General features: G+C 39.7%; 1 protein-coding gene across 3 annotated transcripts in view; it reads right to left on the bottom strand.

Annotated features, from left to right (window-relative positions):
• The window catches only part of LOC128698954 (vacuolar protein sorting-associated protein 37A), an 87071-nt gene that overhangs the window by 45640 nt on the left and 15289 nt on the right, over nt 1-26142 (bottom strand). The window lies entirely within an intron of this gene.

Below are 26142 nucleotides of genomic sequence, written 5' to 3'. Positions count from 1 at the left end.
ACAGTAGGGCCCCACTTATACGGCGGGTTAGGTTCCAGGCTACCGCCGTAAAGCGGAAATCGCCGTAAAGTGGAACACCCTTTTTTTCCACTTATAAATGCATACAAACACTAGATAACAAGTTTACACTAACATATATTAAGTTAGCAATAGAACCAGGCATCAAAAAACAATAAAAAGGTACAATACACACATAGTGCACTCATTACTTACCTTAAAATATTTATAGTCTTAATCTAGGGTGAGACAAGTAGTATTTATTGTAAGAAATCAAGTGTGGTATGTATTGTAATAGCCTCACCAGGCCACCCCACCCACACATACTATTCTATGATATTTAAGCATCCCAGAGCGATAAAATGTACATACAGTTCACTCATTACTTACCTTAAAATATTTGTAGTCTTAATGTAGGGTCAGGAGTAAGTAAATGAGATAAAACGAATAAATGAGAGAGAGAAAGAATGAATACATGAGAGGGGGCAGGCGCAGTTATGTAAACAAACCAGGGGAAGGTAAGTTTTGTAAACAAACGAAATGTGCACGTCTGGTTTGTGTACAAGTTACATTGTGTACAGGTTGTCTCTACATTGATACGGTAGAATTAATAAAGAAGAACACTCCCATTCTCATGTAACATCATTTTGAGAAGAAATGAAGCTCTGAGTGAAGGCAATGGAAATAAGTCACACTGACTTTTTTGGGTTATCCTAGGTTCTCTACACGTATGTTGTTATGTATGATAATCTATGTAACTGTATTTGTGTATACCTGAATAAACTTACTTACATACATACGAAAGGAATAATTTTCTACAGTTACCCCCAGTAACACATTTACTCTTATGTTAGATTAGAGAAAATGTTATTCTTGGCGTCACTTGTACAAGTTATGTGGCTCCCACATCTTATATTTATGTTTATTTATTCTATTGTGGGGTGTATTTATCATCTTTTTATGTTATGTATCGTGTTTATTATATAATTTTGAAAAAAATATCATGGATGGATTAATGAAAATGTGTATATTACCGTAATATACGACATTTAATGAGACTCAGTATTGTTATTATCACCACTTGTGCAAGTCGTCTGCTCACATCTCACATTTGTTTATTTATTCTACTGTGGGGTGTATTTATCTTATTTATATGTTATGCATCGTGTTTATTATATAATTTTGAAAAAAATATCATGGATGGATTAATGAAAATGTGTATATTACCGTAATATACGACATTTAATGAGACTCAGTATTGTTATTATCACCACTTGTGCAAGTCGTCTGCTACACAGCTCACATTTGTTTATTTATTCTACTGTGGGGTGTATTTATCTTATTTATATGTTATGCATCGTGTTTATTATATAATTTTGAAAAAAATATCATGGATGGATTAATGAAAATGTGTATATTACCGTAATATACGACATTTAATGAGACTCAGTATTGTTATTATCACCACTTGTGGAAGTCGTCTGCTACACAGCTCACATTTGTTTATTTATTCTACTGTGGGGTGTATTTATCTTATTTATATGTTATGCATCGTGTTTATTATATAATTTTGAAAAAAATATCATGGATGGATTAATGAAAATGTGTATATTAACGTAATATACGACATTTAAATGACTCGATGTATGTAAGTTTATTTAGGTACAGGTATACATAAGTATAATTATCAGAGTATATATAAAATATGAAATAACTTTTAAAAACATTTGAAATTTTGGAGTTTCCAGACAAAATGGAGAGACTTAGTGCTTACTGAGCTCATGGAGAATGTAAACAAACAGGGTGGGGCACGGTGACCGTATTAGAAAGTCAGGTGGGGGGAGCCGTATAGTGAGTTTTGGTCATAATTTGAAATGTCCGTATTAGCGGAACGCCGTAAAGCGGGGCCCTCCTGTACTTGTTATTAATTACAGGTACAGAATTTATAATTTCATCAAGACAGTTAATATAACAAATTATGTCTTATCTTTAACCCTTTGACTGTCGCAACCCCCAATCCTGAGGTGTCTCCTTGTGTCGCAAAATTTAAAAAAAAAAAAATTATTTGTTCTTATGAAATGATAGAGAATCTTTTCCCGATTGTAAAGACACCAAAAAAAACGAAATTTGATTGAAAACTGACGGAATTATGCTCTCGCGAAGTTAGCGACCTCGGCGATATTTACAAATCGGCGATTTCGCCCACTTTGAGCCCTATTTTCGGCTAATTCCATTATTCCAGTCAACCAAACTCATAGCTATTTCTTCAGAACTCCATTTTTTCTATCGATTGAGTACAAGAAACTGCCCATTTACCGATTTCAACTACCCAATAACATGGTCAGAAATTTGCAATTTGGCCAATTTCACGAAAATTAAAAAATATGACAATTTCAAAATAAGGACTAGAATGAACAATGCAGACATTCCTGGCTCTAAAATAACATTTTCTCTGATCATCAATCATGTCTCCAGGCCCCTGTGATATTACTCTTGTTTTTTATTTTGAAATTTTATTCAAACTAAAAATAGAAGATTTACTGTTATGCAGACTACTGCAATACTGTAATAATTGTAAAAATTACATCAACCCATTCATGACTGCATATCAGAATGGCTATTTGGACATTTATTGGACAATGACATCATTTGTTTACTTTTGAACATCGGCAAAAATCAAACATTTTCCGTATTTTGTGCTCCATTTACAGGTATTTTATAATAAAATTAATCAAAATCACCTCTATTTCTATAATATAGTTTCCATTCTATCAAATGAGACCAAGAAAACGAGAATACAACCACAAATACTACATGAAAATAGACCACAAAGTCGGCATTTTAATTAAAAAAAAAACGGTCGGAGTTTTTTTTTTCTCATTATGCACTGCGTGCTCCAGGATTTTTTTTATATGGTGCACACTGACCACACAGACCCATTCTCTCACATGTGGGCCTACCAGCTTTCTCCTGCCTGATTTGAAGCCGCTAGAATTTATGAGTATATATACTTCAAACACGGTACCTCGCAAACGTATATATACGGCCGCGACAGTCAAAGGGTTAAAGATGAAAGACTAAATATTATATCAAATTACATCACTGATGAATAGTAACAAACACAAAAGCCACATGTCTTAAAACAATAAAGGATGATAATACCGTACTGTGCAAGCATGTTAGATAGGTGTGAGTGGAGGCAAGTGGTTCTCATAGCTTGACATGCTGTCGGCATGTGAGCAAAGAAACATTTATGAAGGGATTCAATGAAAATGGTTAGCCAGACTTGAGTCCTGAAGTTGGAAGGGAAGTACAGTGCCTGTACTCTGAAGGAAGAGTGGAGATATTTGCAGCTTTGAACTGTAGTATTGGCACTACTCTGGTACGACATGATGAAGTGTGTGTGATGGTGAGAGTGCTTCTTGTTTCCAAAGCATCCTACCTCAGTGAGGCAATGGCTGGTGTGTTGAAATACTGTACGGAATTTGAAAGCCAGAGTAAAAACCTGTACAGATCTCAGAAAATATCACAAAATCATTCAAATATTGTACATAAAACTTAAATCTTAATTAACCTTTCTCTGTTACATGTATATATAAGAACATAAGAAAGAAGGAACACTGCAACAGGCCTACTGACCCATGCAGAGCAGGTCCATGTCACCCCCCCCCCTCCCAGATTAGCCCAATGGAAATATAAACACAAATGCAGTATAATGTGATCCTTTATTGACAACGTTTCACCCACGCAGTGGGCTTTTTCAAGTCACACACGGATCTACCTGGGGTTGGAAGGTACTTAGCCCAATGACCCACCCAGTCTGGTCACCTCCACTCAAGGAAGGAGCACGGCACCAGATCCAGCAGCACTAGCTAGTCAGGTCCAACTCACACCCACCCACACCCACTCATGTATTTATCTAACCTATTTTTAAAACTACACAACGTTTTAGCCTGAATAACTGTACTCGGGAGTTTGTTCCACTCATCCACAACTCGATTACCAAACCAGTGCTTTCCTATATCCTTCCTGAATCTGAATTTTTCCAACTTGAAACCATTGCTGCGAGTCCAGTCTTGGCTGGAAATTTTCACCACGCTATTTACATCTCCTTTATTTATTCCTGTTTTCCATTTATACACCTCGATCGTATCCCCCTTAATTCTACGCCTTTCGAGAGAGTGCAGATTCAGGGCCCTCAGTCTATCCTCATAGGGAAGATTTCTGATACATGGGATCATCTTTGTCAACCTCCTCTGTATGTTTTCCAGAGCATTTATATCCATTCTGTAATACAGTGACCAGAACTGAGCAGCATAGTCTAAATGAGGCCTAACCAAGGATATATAGAGTTGAACAACAACCTGAGGACTTCTATTATTTATACTTCTAGATATGAAGCCAAGAATCCTGTTAGCTTTATTGCAAACACTAATGCACTGTTGTCTTGGTTTTAGATTACTGCTAACCAGAACTCCTAAATCCTTTTCGCAATCAGTAGTATTAAGATCTACATTATTTAGTTTATATGTCGCATGGTTATTTTCCTGTCCAACATTTAGAACTTTGCATTTGTCTATATTAAACTGCATCTGCCACTTCTCCAACCATTGCATCAGCCTATTCAAATCATCCTGGAGTGCTCTAGTGTCCTCATTAGAATGAAATGGATGGCCTATTTTGGTGTCATCATCAAATTTGCTGATGTCGCTATTTATTCCCTCATCTATGTCGTTTATGTAAATTGTGAACAACAACGAGCCCAACACTGACCCCTGAGGAACACCGCTTGTGACATGCTCCCATTCTGATTTCTCCCCATTTATGCAAACTCTGCTGCCTATTTGTCAGCCATGCCTCTACCCAGGAAAAAATTTCTCCTCCTATTCTGTGTGCCTTAAGTTTCCTAAATAGCCTCTGATGTGGAACTCTATCGAAAGCCTTACTGAAGTCCATATACACAATATCATATTCATTATCATGATCTACCTCCTCAAACACCTTAGTGAAAAATGTTAGTAAATTCGTAAGACAGGAACGCCCATTTGTAAAACCGTGTTGAGATTCATTAATCAATCTGTGCCTATCAAGATGGCTATGAATTGCTTTGGCAATTATTGATTCCAGAAATTTTCCCACTATGGAGGTAACGCTTATTGGTCTATAGTTCGAAGCCAAGGACCTGTCACCTGCCTTGTAAATAATTACATTTGCCATTTTCCACTTATCAGGCACTATGCCAGTTTGTAGTGATATGTTAAGAAGATGAGCCAAAGGTATGCTAAGTTCCTCTTTACAATCCTTAACACCCTTGCAAACAGTTCGTCATGGCCTGGGGATTTGTTGGGTTTTAATTTCTCTATTTGTCTGAAGACCATGGCACTAGTTACAGCAATCGTGCATAGTTTATTATCGCCCTGTTCTACATAATCTATTATTTCAGGAATATCGCTAGTATTTTCCTGGGTGAAAACTGAGAGGAAGTAGGTATTGAGAATTTCACACATATCCTTATCACTGTCAGTGGTCTGACCAGAGTTACTCTTAAGTGGGCCAATCTTGTCCCTAATCTTACTTCTGTATACCTGAAAGAACCCTTTTGGGTTAGTCTTTGAATCCCTTGCGACCTTAGCCTCATAATCCCTTTTTGCTTTTCTTATTCCTTTCTTTATTTCTCTCTTTAATTGAATATACTGATTTCTTAACTGCCCATCCCCTCTTTTGATATGCCTATATATGCCTTTCTTTTGACCAATGAGATTTTTAATATATTGTTCATCCATTTGGGATCATTTTTGTTAGATCTAATTTCCCTACTCGGAACAAAAGTTGTCTGGGCAACTAGAACTATGCTCTGAAAAACGTCATATTGGCAACCAAGATCACCTACCTGATCCATAGTCAGGACATCCCAATTTAGCTCACCCAGGTAATTTTTCAGTCCCATGAAGTCGGCCAAGCAAAAATCTGGGACAGAGATTTGATTGCAGTTATCTGGGTAATTCCATGATATATTGAAACTAAGTGATTTGTGATCACTTTCCCCAAGCTCATCATTAACCTCAAGATTATTAATTAGTGACTTTGTTGGCAAGAACCAAGTCAAGCAGATTGTTTCCTCTAGCTGGTTCTGTCACAACCTGTTCTAAAAAGCAATCCTGAACCGTATCAAGAAAGTCATTAGACTCAAGATTTCCTGTCATATTGTTCCAATCAATTTGTCTAAAGTTAAAATCTCTTATTATCACGACATTTTCATATCTAGATGCCTTATGAATTTCGTCCCATAACAGCTTACTGCACTCCCTATCATGGTTTGGGGCCTATAAATCACACCCAAAATTAATTTGTCACGACCCTCGAGAAACTGTAGCCAAAGAGATTCTGTGTTTGATGTTTCTAGTCTTATATCACGTCTAAGACAACAATTTAAATTTTCTCTGACATACATCGCCACTCCACCACCCTTCCTGTTGACCCTATCAGTGTGGAATAGTTTATAACCCTGTATGTTGCATTCAGAAGGAATTTCTCTATCTTTCAGGTTGAACCAGGTCTCTGTTATACTGCAAAAATAACATCTATATTACCTATATTTGCAAGTAATCTTAGCTCATCTATCTTATTTCTTAGATTCCTACTATTTGTATAGTAAACTTTAAGGGAGCTTGTCACTCGTTGCCCTCTGCTATCTCTCTTTGTTTGTTGATCAATTGATTTGTCATTACTAGCAACTTTTATTTTGAATAGTCTTTTAAACATATCCTGAGGTATCCCGGTAATAACTTCTGTTTTTAACCCTAATACTGCAGCCTGATTGTTTCCCATAAACACCCATACCTTTATCATCTATCAGTTTAAATTCCTAGACAACTCATCAATTACCCTCTCAATCGAATTTGCTAATGCAACCACTCCATCCCCAGAGAGATAAATCCCATCCCTTGCATACATATCACATTTGCCAAAGAATAGGTCCTAGTTATCAATGAATGGAACTGCAAGTTCCTTGCAGTACCTGTCTAGCCAGCAATTTATACCAATTGCCCTAGACATCCATTCATTGCCCACACCCTTTCTAGGCAAGATGCTACATATGACTGGGATCCCTCCCTTAGACCTAACTACTTCTATGGCTGACCTGTACTTATCCAGCAGCTCCTGTCTCCTGCCCTTCCCAATGTCATTACCCCCAGCACTAAGACAGATAATGGGCTTGTTCCCATTACCTTACATAATATTATCCAACCTGCTGACTATGTCACCAACACCAGCTCCAGGAAGGCACACCCTCTGTCTGACCTTTCTGTCTCTGTTACAAAAAGCACGATCCATATATCTTACCTGAGAATCTCCTACTATTAAAATATTCTTACCTTGATTAGCAGGGGAATCAGTGGTACCTTCATCCTCACTAACCATTGAAGTACACTCGTCCTGGAGAACAGAGAATTGATTTCCTACCTTCACATCTTCTCTGTTAACCCTCCTTATCTTCCTTCTTCCTGAACTGTGAACCATTTGCCACTTAAAGCAGTTGCCACTATCACTGCTAGTGACCATTTCCTCCTTACCAGCTAAATCCTTCTCACACTCCCAAACTCATCTAGGCAAAGCTTCAGCCTCCTATTTTCCTCCTGAAGAAGTAGAACCTCCTCCTTCAACACTTTAACCTGAGATTCTAAAACACTACAACAAGCCATGGAGCTTGGTAACACCCCACGCTAACTCCCAGAGCTTAGGACAGGTATGACCGCAGGTGACCACTGACCTCAGTGTACATAAGACAGTTAAAAGATTGGTGAGAGAAGGCAAATGGAGAGCCAAATGACAAAATGGGTGTCTATCAGCAAATTTTGCTGAGAACAAAAAAAATGGTTTTGGAGATCAATAGAGTGAGAAAGTCTGGAGAGTAAATTGGCTAGGCAGATGAAAACAAAAGAAGAGAGATGTTAGATGGGAAGATGAAGACAATATTTCAACAAATTGTTCAATGTTAATGATGAAAGAAGGCAGTGGTTTCATGCAATGAGCAGGGAGGCAAAACCATCACATAAAAGTGAGGAGGAGCCTGAGATGGATAAATCAAAATCAGTGGGCAGTGGGTAGAATGAAAAGGGGACAAGACATCAGGGAGAGGCTGAATTATGACAGAAATGTTAAAAACAGGTGGGGATATAATATTGGAGTGGTTAGTATTCAATATAAGCATGAAAGAAGGGAAGGTACCTAAGGATTGGCTGAACAAGCAGTGACTTTGTATAAGGTAAAAGGGGACAAGAAAGAGTGTAAGAATTATAAGATAAGCTTGTTGAGTATACCAATTCACATGTATGATAAATATTTTACTGAAAGAGTTAGGAGCAAGAAAGAAAATAGGATTGCACTGGAACAAGGATGATTTAGTAAGGGTAGGGGATGCATAGATCAGACCTTTATCGATTAGTAAAAGTGAACAATACTCAGATGAGGGGTAAAGATGTGTTCACTGAATTTATGGATTTAGAAAAGGCATATATATGATAGGGTGGATAGGGTAGCAGTGTGGCAGAGGTTACAAACAGGTTTCTAAAATCAGTAAAAATGTTTTTCTGTTGGTGGTGGGGCTCAGGTTAGGATATGTAGGAGAGAAAGAGATATAGGAACGTATTCAGATATTTGGGAGTGGACGTGTCAGCGGATGGGTCTATGAAAGATGAGGTGAATCATAGAATTGATGAGGGAGACTATTCCTCAGTGAAAGTAGGACTCAGACAGGGATATGTGATGTCACTATGGTTGTTTAACCCTTAAACGGTCCAAAGGTACATATACGTTCACTTGTGCAGCGCCCCGAATATTTTTGACAAAAAAAAAAAAAAAAAAATTATAGAAAAAAAAGAGCACAAGGTACTAAGTGGTCCCAGATTTTTTTAATATGATGTACATTGAGTGTTAAGACCCATTCTATGCTGACCAGGCATCTCAGGGCAATCGTGCCAAATTTGGAGGCAGGAAAATTAAAATGTATATACAGTGGAACCCCGCCTTACAATATTAATCCGTTCCTGAGAGCTCATCGTAAGCCAAAATTATCGTTAGCCGAATTAATTTTCTCCATAAGAAATAATGGAAATCAAATTAATCTGTTCCTGACACCCCAAAGTATGAAAAAAAAAGAAGACATGCACAATTACTACTCTACTAAGAATAGAAAACATGACACTTACCTTTATTGAAGATCTGGTGATGATTGATGTAATGGGAGGAGGGGAGAGTGTGAAAGTTATTGTTTAGAAGGGGAATCCACTTCCATTAGGACTTGTGGTAGCAAGTTCTTTTCCAGGGTTACTTCCCTTCTTCTTTTAATGCCACTAGAACCAGCTTGAGAGTCACTGGACCTCTGTCGCACAACAAATCTGTCCATAGAGCTCTGTACCTCCCGTTCCTTTAAGACTTTCCTAAAAATGGGCCATAACATTGTCATTGTACAGGTTGTGCAAGAAAGGTATAAAATACCGACAATATGAAAGTTAAGACACATGTGCAACATCTGGATATCTTTATTGTAGACGTTTTGCCAACCAGTGGCTTTATCAACACAGATTCTAGGACATAATTGGAAGACAGTAGAACTATATACACAAGATGAGGTAATCAGTCCCTCAGCCTTGGAGTTAGTGTTCGCAGCATCATGGTGAAGGAGAATCTGGAGCAAAGGCAAGAAGACTGGCAGTTATATAGGCGTCAGTGGATAAGGACGTGCAGCAGACAAGGGCATAGTCACTGGTAGGCGGGATTCCCCAGTGGAAGTAGGTCCTTCCCAAAGAGATGGGTTAGTTGTAGCAGCCGTGAAGAAGGTCTTGTAGATGTCCTCTGAACCAAGATTCCATGATGTTGCAGTGTCTGACAAGTTGTGCAAGAAAGGTATAAAATACCGACAATACGACTATGCCCTCGTCTGCTGCACGTCCTTATCCACTGACGCCTATATAACTGCCAGTCTTCTTGCCTTTGCTCCAGATTCTCCTTCACCACGATGCTGTGAACACTAACTCCAAGGCTGAGGGACTGATTACCTCATCTTTTGTATATAGTTCTATTGTCTTCCAATTATGTCCTAGAATCTGTATTGATAAAGCCACTGGTTGGCAAAACGTCTTCAATAAAGATATCCAGATGTTGCACATGTGTCTTAACTTTCATTGTACAGGTTGCCAACATGGCTTGCAGTAGCTGTGTCAGGGTGATTTTCATCCGTAAAGGTTTGCAGTTCAACCCACACATTTCCTTAATCTCTTCTTTCAATTCCATACTAATTCTTGCCCTTTTTACCACAGGGGTGGCACTAGAAGCTTTCTTGGGGTCCATGGTGACTTATTTTGCAGTTACAAGCACTAAAAACACTGGGATAATGTGAAATGTACCGAATGTATGCGCAGATGTGGCCGCACTGGCTGGCTTATAAACACTGGCGCTGAGGCCACACGTGGGACGCGTCCAAGATGAATCACGTAAGGCGAGTTTTTTATCGTGAGGCAAGGCAAATTTTTTGCATTCAAATGCTTTGTATGGCGGATTTAACGCAACACGATGCGTTCGTAAGGCAGGGGTCCAACGTATACGTTTGGGGCGCTACACGTAAGAACCTATATATACGTTTGGACTGTTTAGGGGTTAACATATTTATAGATGGGGTTGCAAAAGAAGTAAATGCTAGGGTATTGGATAAAGGTGTAGGATTTAAATATGATGGATCAGATACAAAGTAGTTGTCACAGTCACTCCCTGCGTATGACAGTTATTTTGGGAGAGATTCTGAAGATAAGCTGCAAGAGCTGGTTGATGAATCTGAGAGGGTATGTAAGAGAAAGAAATGAAAAGTGAACAGAGAAAAAGAGTAAGGAGATGAGAGGAACAAAAAAGTCTATGCAATGAAAGATTACAGGTCTCCCTCAACATTCACGTTTTCAGCTTTCGCGGGCTTCACACATTCACGAATTCCCAACCGCCAAATTCCCAACTGCCAAATTCCCAGCCGCCAAATCATATTCAAGTTTCCCGCCACCTGCGAGTCCCTACTACCCTCCCTCCTACCCCCGCAACTGGCAGCCAACCCTCCCACCACTCAGTGTGGTGAGTGTTTTGTTTGTTCATTATTTGCTATTAAACTGCAGTATAAATAATGTAAACCCATTCATGACTGCATATTGGAATGGTTATTCGGACAGGTATTAGACGGTGACATGTGTTTACTCTTGAACACAGCAAAGAATCAAACATTTCTGCTACTGCTAATAATAACAATAGTAATAGTAATAATAATAATAATAATAAGAATAATGTAGGTAGTAGGTTGGTAGACAGCAACCGCCCAGGGAGGTACTACCGTCCTGCCAAGTGAGTGTAAAACGAAAGCCTGTAATTGTTTTACATGATGGTAGGATTGCTGGTGTCCTTTTTTCTGTCTCATGAACATGCAAGATTTCAGGTACGTCTTGCTACTTCTACTTACACTTAGGTCACACTACACATACATGTACAAGCACATATATACACACCCCTCTGGGTTTTCTTCTATTTTCTTTCTAGTTCTTATTCTTGTTTATTTCCTCTTATCTCCATGGGGAAGTGGAACAGAATTCTTCCTCCGTAAGCCATGCGTGTTGTAAGAGGCGACTAAAATGCCGGGAGCAAGGGGCTAGTAACCTCTTCTCCTGTATATATTACTAAATGTAAAAGGAGAAACTTTCGTTTTTCCTTTTGGGCCACCCCGCCTCGGTGGGATACGGCCGGTGTGTTGAAAGAAAGAATAAGAATAATAATAATAATAATAATAAATACGATATAATTGAAGAAGGAAGTTGTACAAAAATACGAGGGAGTGGTTGACACATCGTCAGTGTGGCTTTGTTTATGCTGGAGTGAGCATTAGTCTCCCTGCTCTTCCAAACATTTCACAATAATTCATTGTGTTTGGTACTTGTAGATTGAGTGCGACTGGAGTGGTAGAGGCAGTGGTTGAGGCAGCTGTTGAGGCAGCTGTTGAGGCAGCTGTTGAGGCAGCTGTTGAGGCAGCTGTTGAGGCAGCGATTGAGGCAGCTGTTGAGGCAGCGATTATGGCAGTGGGTGAGGCAGCGATTGAGGCAGTGGGTGAGGCAGCTGTTGAGGCAGCTGTTGAGGCAGTGGTTGAGGCAGCTATTGAGGCAGTGGGTGAGGCAGCTGTTGAGGCAGCTGTTGAGGCAGCTGTTGAGGCAGCTGTTGAGGCAGCTGTTGAGGCAGCTGTTGAGGCAGCGATTGAGGCAGCTATTGAGGCAGTGGGTGAGGCAGCTGTTGAGGCAGCAATTGAGGCAGTGGTTGAGGCAGCTATTGAGGCAGTGGGTGAGGCAGCTGTTGAGGCAGCAATTGAGGCAGTGGGTGAGGCAGCTATTGAGGCAGTGGGTGAGGCAGTTATTGAGGCAGTGGGTGAGGCAGCTGTTGAGGCAGCGATTGAGGCAGTGGGTGAGGCAGCTGTTGAGGCAGTGCATAAGGCAGTGCATGAGGCAGTGCATGAGGCAGCTGTTGAGGCAGTGATTGAGGCAGCTGTTGAGGCAGCGATTGAGGCAGCTGTTGAGGCAGCGATTGAGGCAGTGGGTGAGGCAGTGCATGAGGCAGCTGTTGAGGCAGCAATTGAGGCAGCTGTTGAGGCAGCGATTGAGGCAGTGGTCACTGAGGCAGCTGTTGAGGCAGCGATTGAGGCAGTGGGTGAGGCAGCTGTTGAGGAAGCGATTGAGGCAGCTGTTGAGGCAGCTGTTGAGGCAGCGATTGAGGCAGTGGGTGAGGCAGCTGTTGAGGAAGCGATTGAGGCAGCTGTTGAGGCAGCTGTTGAGGCAGCTGTTGAGGCAACTGTTGAAGCAGCAACTGAGGCAGTGGGTGAGGCAGCTGGTGAGGAAGCGATTGAGGCAGTGGTATTTAATAACATACATGTTATTAATAATAATAATACATGTTATTAATATGTACTATTATTATTTATAACATGTATGTTATTAAATACCACTGCCTCAACCGCTGAATTATTGTGAAATGTTTGGAAGAGCAGGGAGACTAATGTTCACTCCAGCATAAACAAAGTCACACTGACGATGTGTCAACCACTCCCTTGTATTTTTGTACAATTTCCTTCTTCAATTATATCGTATTATTATTATATTATTATTATTATTATTATTATTATTATTACTATTGTTATTATTAGCAGTAGCAGAAATGTTTGATTCTTTGCTGTGTTCAAGACTAAACACATGATATCACCGTCCAATACCTGTCCGAATAGCCATTCCAATATGCAGTCATGAATGGGTTTACATTATTTATACTGTAGTTTAATAGCAAATAATGAACAAACAAAACACTCACCACACTGAGTGGTGGGAGGGCTGGCTGCCAGTTGCGGGGGTCGGAGAGAGGGTAGTAGGGACTCGCAGTGGTTGGGGAAGTGGTGGAGGCATTGGTGGAGTCTGTGGTATTTAACAACATACATGTTATTAAAGCATAACATGTATATATTTAGTACAATTTACGACGTTTTCATGTATTTTATGATTGTTCATGGTTCAACAAGTTAAGGAAGCAGTATTGTATTATATTTCCCTACAATATATTGGGGCACCAAACATTCACGGTTTTTCAACATTCGCGAGGATCTTGATCCCCTAACCCTCGCGAATGTTGAGGGAGACCTGTATATATACATGCATATCAGATTGGAGGGAAGGAGTTTTGAGGACACATGTATTAAGATATTTGGGTCTATGGAAAACAAGGTGAACTACACAATAAACGAGTTAAAAAAAAAAGGGTAGGTGGTGTGTTTAGGCATCCACATAAAAAATGCAGTTTATCTATGGACCCAAAAGACAAAAAAAAAAGTATCAGAGTATAGTGGTGCCAACACTTTTATATGGGTGAGAGGCATGAGTTTTGAATGTTGCGGCAAGAAAGTTAGAGACACTGGAGATGTCGAATATAAAAGCAATGTGTAGTATGAATATTATTTGCAGAATTGGTTAGTGGAATAAAGGAGATTTTGAGCATCGGCTGCTTAAGTATCCAGCCACTTTCAATGGATGTGCTGTTGCAGTGGGAGAAAGGTAACATTTATGAATTGATTCAAGGTAGGCAGTTAGCCAGACTTAAGTCCTGGGAGGTCAGAAGGGTAGTGTCTACATTCTAAAGAGAGATGGGGATGTTGCAGTTATAGGGGACCATCTGAATAATGATGTCAGAAGACCTCTGTCAAGACAGCAATTGAATAATTGATGGTGAATGTGTTTCCTTTTTAAGAATCACCCTACTCTGGTGGGAGATGGCTGAGGTAAAAAAAATGCCAGAAAAAGAATAAAATAATGTTTTACTATTTTTTATTAACACACAATCCATTTCCCACCAAGAAAGAGTGACCTGAAAAAAGAAGAAACACTTTCATCATCATCATTCGCTCCATCACTGTCTTGCCAGAAGCACTACACTACAGTTAAAAAACTGCAATAAATCAACACCCCTCCTTCAGAGTACTGGCATTGTAATTCCCACCTCTAAGATTCAAGTCAAGCTAACCAGTTTCCCTGAATCTCTTCATAAATATTACTTTGCTAACACTCCAACAGCACGTCAAGTCATAAAAATCATTTGTCTCCACCAGCTCCTATCTAACACACTCATGCACGCTTACCGGAAATCCAAGCTCCTCACATACAAAACCTCCTATACCTTTCCTAGGCCAAACCCTACCCTGCCTTCCTTCTACTACAGATTTGTTTGCTCTCCAAGTCATTCTATCTTATTCCATCCTCTCTAAGTGTCTGAACCACCTCAACAACCGCTTCTCAGCCCTCTGGATAATACTTTTAGTAACCCTACACTTTCTAATTTCCAAACTATGGATTCTCTGCATAATATTCACATTGCACACTAACCTCAGACACAACACCTTCACTGCCTCCAGCCTTCTCCTTGTTGCAACATTCACCACCCATGCTTCACACTCGTATAGGAGTACTGGTATAACTACAGTCTCATACATTCCCCTCTTTGCTTCCATGGGGCTCTTGATCTAGGGAATTGGATCTGTGCTCCAGTTTCCTGAATTGAGCCTGAATGCCTTCCATCCCTCTCCCCACAGGTGCCATATAATCCTAAAGGTTTAGTGCTCCCCCATGATTATAATAATAATAATCCACAGACCCCTCAGTGAACCATTTACCTTTTTTCCCTCATCAATTATATGATTCACCTCATCTTTCATATATAAATCTTGTGAAAATTCTAAGAATTGGTACAGTAGATGCAAGAGAATTTAAATAAAGTAACAATTGAATTGCAGTAGTTGAAGGTCAATTTAAGAAAATTGGACAGTACACCATATCCTAAGATTGTTGTTTTGTTAAATTTAATGCCTATCACCTACACAAAATTTTAGTTAGGAAAACGAATGTAGGTCAACTGTACACAATCACGAACGAGAATGATCTATCACGATTTCTCAGGGATACTAATCTTACAGAGAATAACTAAACAATGTCCAACCTAAAAGCCTACGTAGTGTAGTGCATGTTTTGCTCCATTATTGTTCAAATTTCATAGTATAATCTCTTAGTAATTAAATAATCAACTACCTCATTTTGTGATTTTACTAGTAAGCATAAGTCACCTTACGTAATTTTCTTATTTACTATTGTTTGCTTAAATACAGGTCCTCCATCACAAATCCGGCATCATTGGGACCTGAAGTGTGCCGGATTACAGAGTGGTTAGGTTAGAGTACACTTAATAAAATTAACCAACTTGACTTACACAAAGTTCATTGAACATCGGCAAAAATCGAACATTTCCACTACTTTGAGCTCAATTTCAAGGTACTTTTCGTCATCAAAGCAATCAAAATCATGTCTATTTCTGTAATATATCTTCCATTCTATTGAATGAGTCCGCAAAAATGAGAATACGACCATAAAAACCATACGAAAATATACTGCAAAGAGGCGGCTAATGGCTGAGAAGTGAACTCCCTTATTTATCGTCTGTCTTTTTTATTTTTGTTGTACATTAAGAAGCATCTTTCCATCATACATTGCTCAAGTTTCAATGAGATAGCCCAACAAACAACCGAGAAAAAAAAATATTTACCAAAAATCATATATGGCAAGCCCAAGCCAGGTACTGGAAAAAGTCACTTTGTCTGACTTTTCTGGGTTATCCTAGGTTCTCTATATATATGCTGCTATGTATGATAATCTATGTAACTGTATTTGTGTATATCTGAATAAACTTATTTACTTCTAGTCTGTCAACTGAGTACAAGAAACCGCCCATTCACTTATTTCAACTACCCAATAAAGTGGTCAGAAATTGGCAATTTGGCCGATTTCACACAAATTTCAACAGATGCCGATTTCAAAATAGGGTCCAGAATGAACAATGCAGACATTCCTGGCACTAAAATAACTTTCTCTGTTCATGAGTCATGGCTCCAGGCCCCTCTTATATTACTCTTGCTTACCATTTGGAATTTTTATTCACAAAAATATAGAAGATTTACTGTTATGCAGACTGCTGCATTATTGTAATAATTGTATAAATAATGTCAAGCCATTCTTGGAATTTAGACTGGCAGGCGGACAGGTATTGGATGGTGATGTCATTTGTTTACTCTTAGAGCTTCGCTAAATAATAGAATATTTTCGCTACTGTGAGCGCAATTTCAAGGTACTTTTCATCATGAAAGCAATCAAACTCATATCTATTTCTGTAATATATCTTTCATTCTATCAAATGAGACCGAGAAAATAAGAAAATAACCATAAAAAACATACAAAAATATACCACTAGGTGGCCGCTAATGGCTGAGAAGTGAACTCCGCTATTTATGGTCTTATTTCTTTCATTTTTGGTGTACGTTAAGAAGTATCTTTCCATCATACATTGCCTAAGTTTCAGTAAGATAACCCAACAAACAACTGAGAAAATAATATAATAATAATAATAATAATAATAATAATAATAATAATAATAATAATAATAATAATAATAATAATATCTTTATTTACTACACATACATGTACAAGGTATACAGTCCTAGCTGAGATCAGTGACATACTTGTTATACAGAGTACTGTATTTCAAGCAAATTAGGTCAGTGTCCCAGGATAACACCCACACCAGTCAACTAACACCCAGGTACCCATTTACTGATGGGTAAACATAGACAACAGGTGTAAAGAAACACACCTAATGTTTCTACCCTGGCTGAGAATCGAATATTTACCAAAAATCATGTGCTGTATAGCCCTTATGGTTTAGCACTTCTTTTTGATTATAATAATAATAACCAAAAATCATATATGGCTAACCCAAGCCAGGTACTAGAAATAAGCCACGTTGTCTGACTTTTTTGGGTTATACTAGGTTCTCTACACATGTGCTGCTATGTGTGGTAATCTATATAGAGAAAATAGCTTTTTTGTTTCAGGTTTATGGTGCAGTACGAGTGTATATCACAGTTAGCCCTGTGCTATACTCCGTTGTCTCTAATATAAGTCTCCAAGACAGGGATAGGAGAATGATATTTGTACCATATCCTCTTCATACCTTCGTCGAACTGCTCGGTGTTATGCCAAATATTATTTATTCTGGAGTATTTAACATGCTTTATGTTATTTATATTGTTTATTATGTCATATTAGATCAATGTTTATTTTATTATCACACTGGCCGATTCCCACCAAGGCAGGGAGGCCCGAAAAAGAAAAACTTTCACCATCATTCGCTCCATCACCCTTCTGGCAAGACAGTGATGGAGCGAATGATGGTGAAAGTTTTTCTTTTTCGGGCCACCCTGCCTTGGTGGGAATCGGCCAGTGTGATAATAAAATAAATAAATATTAGATCAATTGTGATAGGCAAATAAGCTGTAGTGTTGATATTAGCGTAATAATACAGCATATTCTCCTGCTTCAAGAGACTGAGTTCATGGCAACCGACAGTGGCTTCAAAGCCACCTTATCTTTAACCCTTTGACTGTTTCAGGCCCCTCTCTGAAACTGTCATTCTATGTCGCCAAATATTCGAAAAAAAATTTATTTTTTCTTATGAAAATGTTAGGAATATTTTTCTGAGTGTTTTAAGCCTAAAAAAATTTTTTTTGCCATCAGTACTTACCGAGATATAGAGCCGCAAAGTTTGCAGAAAGTGACGTGCGTACGGCAACAGCGGCGACTGCCGCCCACCCGGTATTCTTTTATTTATTCTAATTCAAAGGTTTCTTGCATTTTTCAATATTTAGTCGCCGCCCACCCGGTATTCTTTTATTTACTCTAATTCAAAGGTTTCTTGCATTTTTCAATATTTTTCTGTTCCAGGTAACTTATGTGGCCTGTGAGACCAATGTAAGGTGCATTGTTCAAATATACACTCATTGTTTACAACACAATAACAGAACAAACTTTATCACTATTAGTTTGTGTATACACTTTGTTTACACAAACAAACAATACAAAACAATGTTTATTACTATGGTTCCATAATATATATACATATGTACAGTCACTAAACATGTTCCTAGAACTGCTGCAGCTTGTGGAACTCTTTGAAACATGGGTATACAGTGGACCCCCGGTTAACGATTTTAATCCGTGCAAGAGGGCTCATCGTTATGCGAAATAATCGTTATGCGAATGAATTTTCCCCATAAGAAATAATGGAAATAAAATTAATCCGTGCAAGACGCCCAAAAGTATGAAAAAAATTTTTTTTTACCACATGAAATGTTAATTTTAATACACACAAACTGAAAAAGGCATGCACAATTACATGACACTTACTTTTATTGAAGATCTGGTGATGATTGATGGGATGGGAGGAGGGGAGAGCATTATCTTCTTACTGTTTAGAAGGGGAATCCCCTTCCATTAGGACTTGAGGTAGAAAGTCCTTTTCTGGGGTTACTTCCCTTCTTCTTTTAATGCCACTAGGACCAGCTTGAGAGTCACTGGACCTCTGTCGCACAACAAATCTGTCCATAGAGCTCTGTACCTCCCGTTCCTTCAAGACTTTCCTAAAATGGGCCATAACATTGTCATTGAAATAGTCACAAGCACGGCTTGCAACAGCTGTGTCAGGGTGATTTTCATCTATAAAGGTTTGCAGTTCAACCCACTCTGCACACATTTCCTTAATCTTTGAAGTAGGCACAATGGATTCCACAACTGGCATAGGCTTCTCAGGGTTAGCCCCAAACCCTTCAAAATCTTTCTTAATTTCCATACTAATTCTCACCCTTTTTACCACAGGGTTGGCACTAGAAGCTTTCTTGGGGCCCATGGTCACTTATTTTCCAGAAACAGCACCGAAAATACTGTAATAATACGAAATATTCCGAGTGTATGCTTGGATGTTACCGCGGAGGCTGGCTGGTAAACAATGGGACGGAGCGGCACATGTGAGGCTGGCTGAGGGCAAATTGGACGCGTCTCGGACGAAAATCGGTATGCGGGTTTTTAATCGGTATGCGCGGCAAAAATTTTGCGATAAAAGTAATCGTTATGCGGAAAAATCGCTATGCGATGCCATCGTTATGCGGGGGTCCACTGTATGCAGAGGGGCATTTGACACTCCTCACACATAAAACGAGTGTCTCTGCGTGTTTGTGGGCGTTTTGTGGTATGTGTACATACATAACACCTCTTCTGAGCATTTTTCTTGGCAGTAGTAGGAGGCAGTTGCATGGGGTAGTGATCACCAGGCCTGAAACGAGATGACGTGTGTTGGTAATTTCGTGGGCGCTGGTCTATTGCAGGTGTTGCTCCTTGGTACTTTGCAATTATTTGTCTGATTACTGACAAGCAAAATTCACAATATTTTGGTGTTTTGTTGGTCTTCAACTTGTATATGTTATAAGCATTTAGCATAGAGATATCAACAAGATGGAAAAAAAGTTTTATATACCACTTATAACTCTTGCGTACACAGTCTGCAAACCCAATCTGCATGTCACATTTGTCCACTAAGCGCATATTGAGGTTCTAGGCCATGACAGCTGCAGGCTTTAGAATGGGTTCATTGGTCTCTGTTGTGCCTGCCACTGTGTACCATTTCGTTTCGGTGAACTGATGTCAACAATGTGACATCACGTTTGTCATGCCACTGAAATGCCATGATGTCATTGGCAGCAAAGGCTTCCACCTCACCTCTGCGAGTGCCAGCGTCGAACTTTGGCATATGTTTACGATTACGATGCACTGTGCCACACACGTCTGTCAAGTTCACTCGCAAGAAATCACTGAATAAGGGGCTTGTGTACCAGTTATCAGTAAATAACATATGCCCCTTACCAAGATATGGTTCCATCACTGTTCGAACCACATCACCAGAGATACCCAATAACTTCATGGTATCTCTCAAAGTATTACTGCCAGTGTACACAATGATATCCAAAACTAGACCACTTCTGCAAACACACAGTACAAATAGCTTTATACCAAAGCGTTTCCTCTTGCTTGGTATATATTGCTTGAATGAGAGTCTTCCTTTGAATAAAATCAAGGACTCATCAATAACAAGCTTCCTGAAGGGATAAAAATACATGCAACACTTTTGTTTCAGGTACATAAACACATTTCTTATCTTATATAACCTGTCGCTTCTGTCAATCCTGGTTTTGTCTGAAAAGTGTAACATACGTAACAGTATCAGGAAACGATTGACACCTATGTCACTAAAACCTGGAGTTGAAATCAGGCATTCTGTTGCCCAGTATGTGGTGACAGTGTGCTTATACACATGTGGCATAAGCATTATTGTGGCAAAAAACAGGTACATCTCTGCCACAGTTGTCTCCTTCCACTTGTGTAGCCGTGATTTTGGTGAGAGTATTGTATTTGCCATGGTGTAATCACAGTATGTGTTTGTTTCCCTGACAATGATGTCCATCAGGGTTCATCGAAGAATAACTCAAAGCAGTCCAGTTCACTTGCATTGTTCCCAAGTGGACATGATGGCTTTATTCCACTTTGTGTTTCATCAAAGTCATGGGGACTGGGAACAAACTCGTCACCGTCCTGCCAATCCCAGATGCGGTCTGCTGGTGGGGTCTGGATATTGTACCGTGGTTGTGGTTGTGCAGGTTGTGGGAGTGTGGGGTCGGGTGAGGCTGGTTGTTGTGCCGAGTCAGCAGCGTGGGTAGTAGCGTGGCCCGCTGATGGTGCCACATGGGCCATGCCACCCTCACTATCACCACCACTGCCTGCTCCCTCACTCACATCATTCATACCCATCGTTACAATATCGTCATCTTCACTATCAGGTCGTGGTGTAGGGCCATGGAATGTGCTTCCAGAGTTTCTCCTTCCCCTTGGAACAACATATGAAACACTACCAGACCGCATGCTACGTCGTACATATTGCCGCTTCACTGGGGAATATTCACCCTCACTGTCACTAGAACTGCTTTCAATGACCTTGAAATCACTATCACTATCACATTCACTGCTAACATCTGGGTGTTGTACATGACAAAATAGTTTCCTCTTTCGTCCTGGTACAGGCGAACGTGAACGTGAACAAGCCGGCCCAGCACCAGAGGTGGAAGGTTGTGGGTCATCTGGGTTTTCATCACTAATTACGTTATCCTGGGCACTTTTTCCGGTAACACTCACTTCAAAACCCTGGAATTCACTGTCACTGACATTTTCATCGCTGTTAGAGCTATCACTTGGGAACAAAAGACATCCAATCCGCCAAGGAGTGAGGAACTTCTTACCGAGAGGCATGGTGAAAATGGACTAACAAGATGGCGTTCCCACAATGCACCGCTGGGTCCCAGATTTTTTTCACAGGGTGCACACCGACCACTGAGACCCATTCTCTCTCATGTAGGCCTACCAGGCCTTTCCCGCTTGATTTGAAGCCGCTAGAATTTGTGCGTATAAATACGTCAGAAACATTGGCTCGTAAGACGTATTTATACGTCGTAAACAGTCAAAGGGTTAATGGATAATGTACTGTGTCGGTGCTTTACATAATGAGAAGCATTGGAACCATGGCTAGGGCTAAAAGTAAGCAGGTTATAACAATAAATGGGGAAACAGAAATTGGAATGACTTATGCAGCAAGCAGCACCACCAAACAGTACCAGCAGGTTGGTGTGGCAACCCTGGAAATTTGAAATTATGCTAGCCAAAATTAGTGCCGAATAACTGAAGGAACCGAATAACTGATTGCCCGATTTGTGATGGCGGACCTGTATTAGCTGAATTGATACTTTCTCTGTCCATATTACTACCTTATATTTTTTTAAATATTATTAATTGATATTACTTACTAAAATTAATAATTAATTACCATTTTTACTATCAGTACAATTTAGGGGAAGGAAGGCGGGGTAGGGGTCGTCCTCGAAAGGGTTGGAGAGAGGGGGTAAAGGAGGTTTTGTGAGCAAGGGGCTTGGACTTCCAGCAAGCGTGCGTGAGCGTGTTAGATAGGAGTGAATGGAGACGAATGGTACTTGGGACCTGACGATCTGTTGGAGTGTGAGCAGGGTAATATTTAGTGAAGGGATTCAGGGAAACTGGTTATTTTCATATAGTCGGACTTGAGTCCTGGAAATGGGAAGTACAATGCCTGCACTTTAAAGGAGGGGTTTGGGATATTGGCAGTTTGGAGGGATATGTTGTGTATCTTTACATGTGTATGCTTCTAAACTGTTGTATTCTGAGCACCTCTGCAAAAACAGTGATAATGTGCAAGTGTGGTGAAAGTGTTGAATGATGATGAAAGTATTTTCTTTTAGGGGTTTTTCTTTCTTTTTTGGGTCACCCTGCCTCGGTGGGAGACGGCCGACTTGTTGAAAAAAAAAAAAAAAATTTACTCTTTACATTTTTGACATCATTTAATTACCATTACTTGTCTAATTACCATAACCTGTTTTAATACCACATTTACTGTCTTAGAGTACTCTTAAATACCTTGTACTGCCAAATAACCTCTAGTATAACCACCAGTGCAATATTGAATCCAAATAACTGTTCTTAAAATTTAATACTTGAAATAAAATTTACTTTTTCACTTTTTTTTTTCTTCTTGCTAATTAATCTTTTTTTGTAATCATTATTACTTACAAAAATTTTATTAAACACCCTATATACTACCAGTCAATTTTACTTTTGTACATTAATCATTATTTTATACTTTTCATAACATTTTGTTGCCAAATTTTCAAGTTTGTATATTCAACTCCAACCTTTATATTATCCTTTGTACCTGTGTACCCATGTACCTGTGTACCTGTCTTCCATCTTACTATCATATTATAACCAAGTCATTGCCATTGTTATTTTTTACTTATTATTCTTTTGGTACTTTAATTTGTGAATTTTATTTTGTCAATTTAAATTTAGTTATACTCTTGATCTTGTTAACAACCTATATCAGACCCTAGTGCAATTGCAAGTACTATTTTAATTTGTATTTTTATATTATAAGTTTATACCTAGTTGTACTTTAGCTCATTTTAGCTCAATACTTAGACAACACCTAAACAAACTATACCTAGTTGTACTTTAGCTCATTCTAGCTCAATACACAGACAACACTAAATTCATTATATTAGACCTTAGTGCAATTACAAGAGTGAGTCTGGTGCCACTTGTAATTTTTTTTTATAGTATTAGTTGTATATACCTAGTTGTTCTTTAGCTCATTCTAGCACAACACATAGACAATATCAATTTCATTATGTTTATTAGTGACTATACTCTATATGACCAAAGTGCTTTAGCAGTAAACTTATCCAAACTTCCCACCACTACAGAAATCAGTATTAGAACTCACCACATAATACAGGATATAAACAACCACTATTTAACCCTTTGACTGTCGCGGTCGTATATGTACGTCATGGGAGATACCGTGTTTGACGTATCTATACGCATAAATTCTAGCGGCTTCAAATCGAGCGGGAGAGGGCTGGTAGGCCTACACGAGAGAGAATGGGTCTCAGTGGTCGGTGTGCACCCTGTGAAAAAAATCTGGGACTCAGCGGTGCATTGTGGGAACGCCATCTTGGTAGTCCATTTTCACCATGCCTCGCGGTAAGAAGTTCCTCACTCCTCGGCGGATTGGAGGTCTTTTGTTCCCAAGTGATAGCTCAAACAGTGATGATAGTGTCAGTGAAAGTGAATTCCATGGTTTTGAAGCGGGTGTGACCGAGAAAATTACCCAGGATAACATAATTAGTGATGAAAACCCAGATGACCCACAACCATCCACCTCTGGTGCTAGGCCGGCTCGTTCATATTCACCTGTACCAGGACGAAAGAGGAAACTATTTGCCCGTGTACAAGACTCAGATGTGAGCAGTGCAAGTGATAGTGATAGTGATTTCAAGGTTATTGAAAGCACTTCTAGTTGTGACAGTGAGGGTGAATATTCCCCAGTGAAACGGCAGTATGTACGACGTCGCATGCGGTCTGGTAGTGTGCCATATGCTCTTCCAAGAGGAAGGAGTACATCTCGGAGCACATCCCGTGGCCCTACACCACGTCCTGATAGTGAAGATGACGATATTGTTACGATGGGTATAAATGATGTGAGTGAGGCAGCAGGCGGTGGTGGTGATAGTGACGGTGCCATGAGTCATGTGACACCAGCAGCGGGCCACGCTAGTGCCCGCGCTGCTGACTCTGCACAACTACAACCTGCTTCGGCCGACCCCACACTCTCACAACCACAACCACAACCTGCACAACCACAACGACATTACAATATCCAGAACGCACCAGCTGACCGCATCTGGGATTGGCATCAAGATGACGAGTTTGTTCCCAATCCCCATGACTTTGATGAAGGACAAAGTGGAATACGGCCATCATGTACACTTGGGAACAATCCCACTGAACTGGAATGCTTTCAGTTGTTCTTCGATGAACCCCTGATGGACATTATTGTCAGGGAAAGCAATACATACTATGAGTACACCATGGCAAACACTATGCTTTCACCAAGATCACGCCTACACCAGTGGAAGGACACAACTGTGGCAGAGATGTATCTGTTCTTTGCCACAATAATGCTTATGCCACATGTGTATAAGCATAGTGTCAGCACATACTGGGCGACAGACCGCCTGATTTCAACCCCTGCTTTCAGTGACATTATACCAGTGAATAGATTTGTGTTACTGTTACGTATGTTACACTTTTCAGACAAAACCAGGCCTGACAGAAGCGACAGGTTATATAAGATCAGACGTGTGTTTATGTACCTGAAACAAAAGTGCTGTATGTATTTTTATCCCTTCAGGAAGCTTGTTATTGACGAGTCTTTGATTTTGTTCAAAGGAAGACTCTCATTCAAGCAGTATATACCAAGCAAGAGGAAACGCTTTGGTATAAAGTTATTTGTTCTGTGTGATTGCAAAACTGGTCTGGTTTTGGATATAATTGTGTACACTGGCGGTAAAACAATGGAAGATACCAGGAAGTTACTGGGTATCTCTGGTGATGTGGTTAGAACAATGATGGAGCCATATCTTGGTAAGGGGCATATTTTATATACTGACAACTGGTACACAAGCCCTATACTCAGTGATTTCTTGCGAGTGAACATGACAGATGTGTGTGGCACAGTGCGTAGAAGTCGTAAACATATGCCTAGGTTCGAAGCTGGCAGTCGTAGAGGTGAAGTGCAGGTGTTTGCTGCCAATGACATCATGGCATTTCGGTGGCATGACAAACGTGATGTCACACTGCTGACATCAGTTCACCGACACGAAATGGTAGAGACTGGCAAGCAGAATAGAGAGACCAAAGAACCTATTGTAAAACCTGCAGCTGTGATGGATTACAACCTCAATATGCGCTTAGTGGACAAATGTGACATGCAGATTGGGTTTGCTGACTGTGTTCGCAAGAGTTATAAGTGGTACATAAAACTGTTTTTCCATCTTCTTGACATTTCCATGCTGAATGCTTATAATATGTATAAGTTGAAGACCAAGAACAAACCCAAATATGGTGAATTTTGTTTGTCAGTCATCAGACAAATAATATTCAAGTACCAAGAAACAACACCTGCAATAGACCAGCGCCCACGAAATTATCAACACATGTCCTCTCGTCTGAGGCCTGGTGA

The sequence above is a fragment of the Cherax quadricarinatus genome, chromosome 55, assembly GCF_038502225.1.
Source record: "Cherax quadricarinatus isolate ZL_2023a chromosome 55, ASM3850222v1, whole genome shotgun sequence".
Taxonomy (NCBI): Eukaryota; Metazoa; Arthropoda; class Malacostraca; order Decapoda; family Parastacidae; genus Cherax; species Cherax quadricarinatus.
This window is presented reverse-complemented; position numbering and strand designations above follow the sequence as displayed.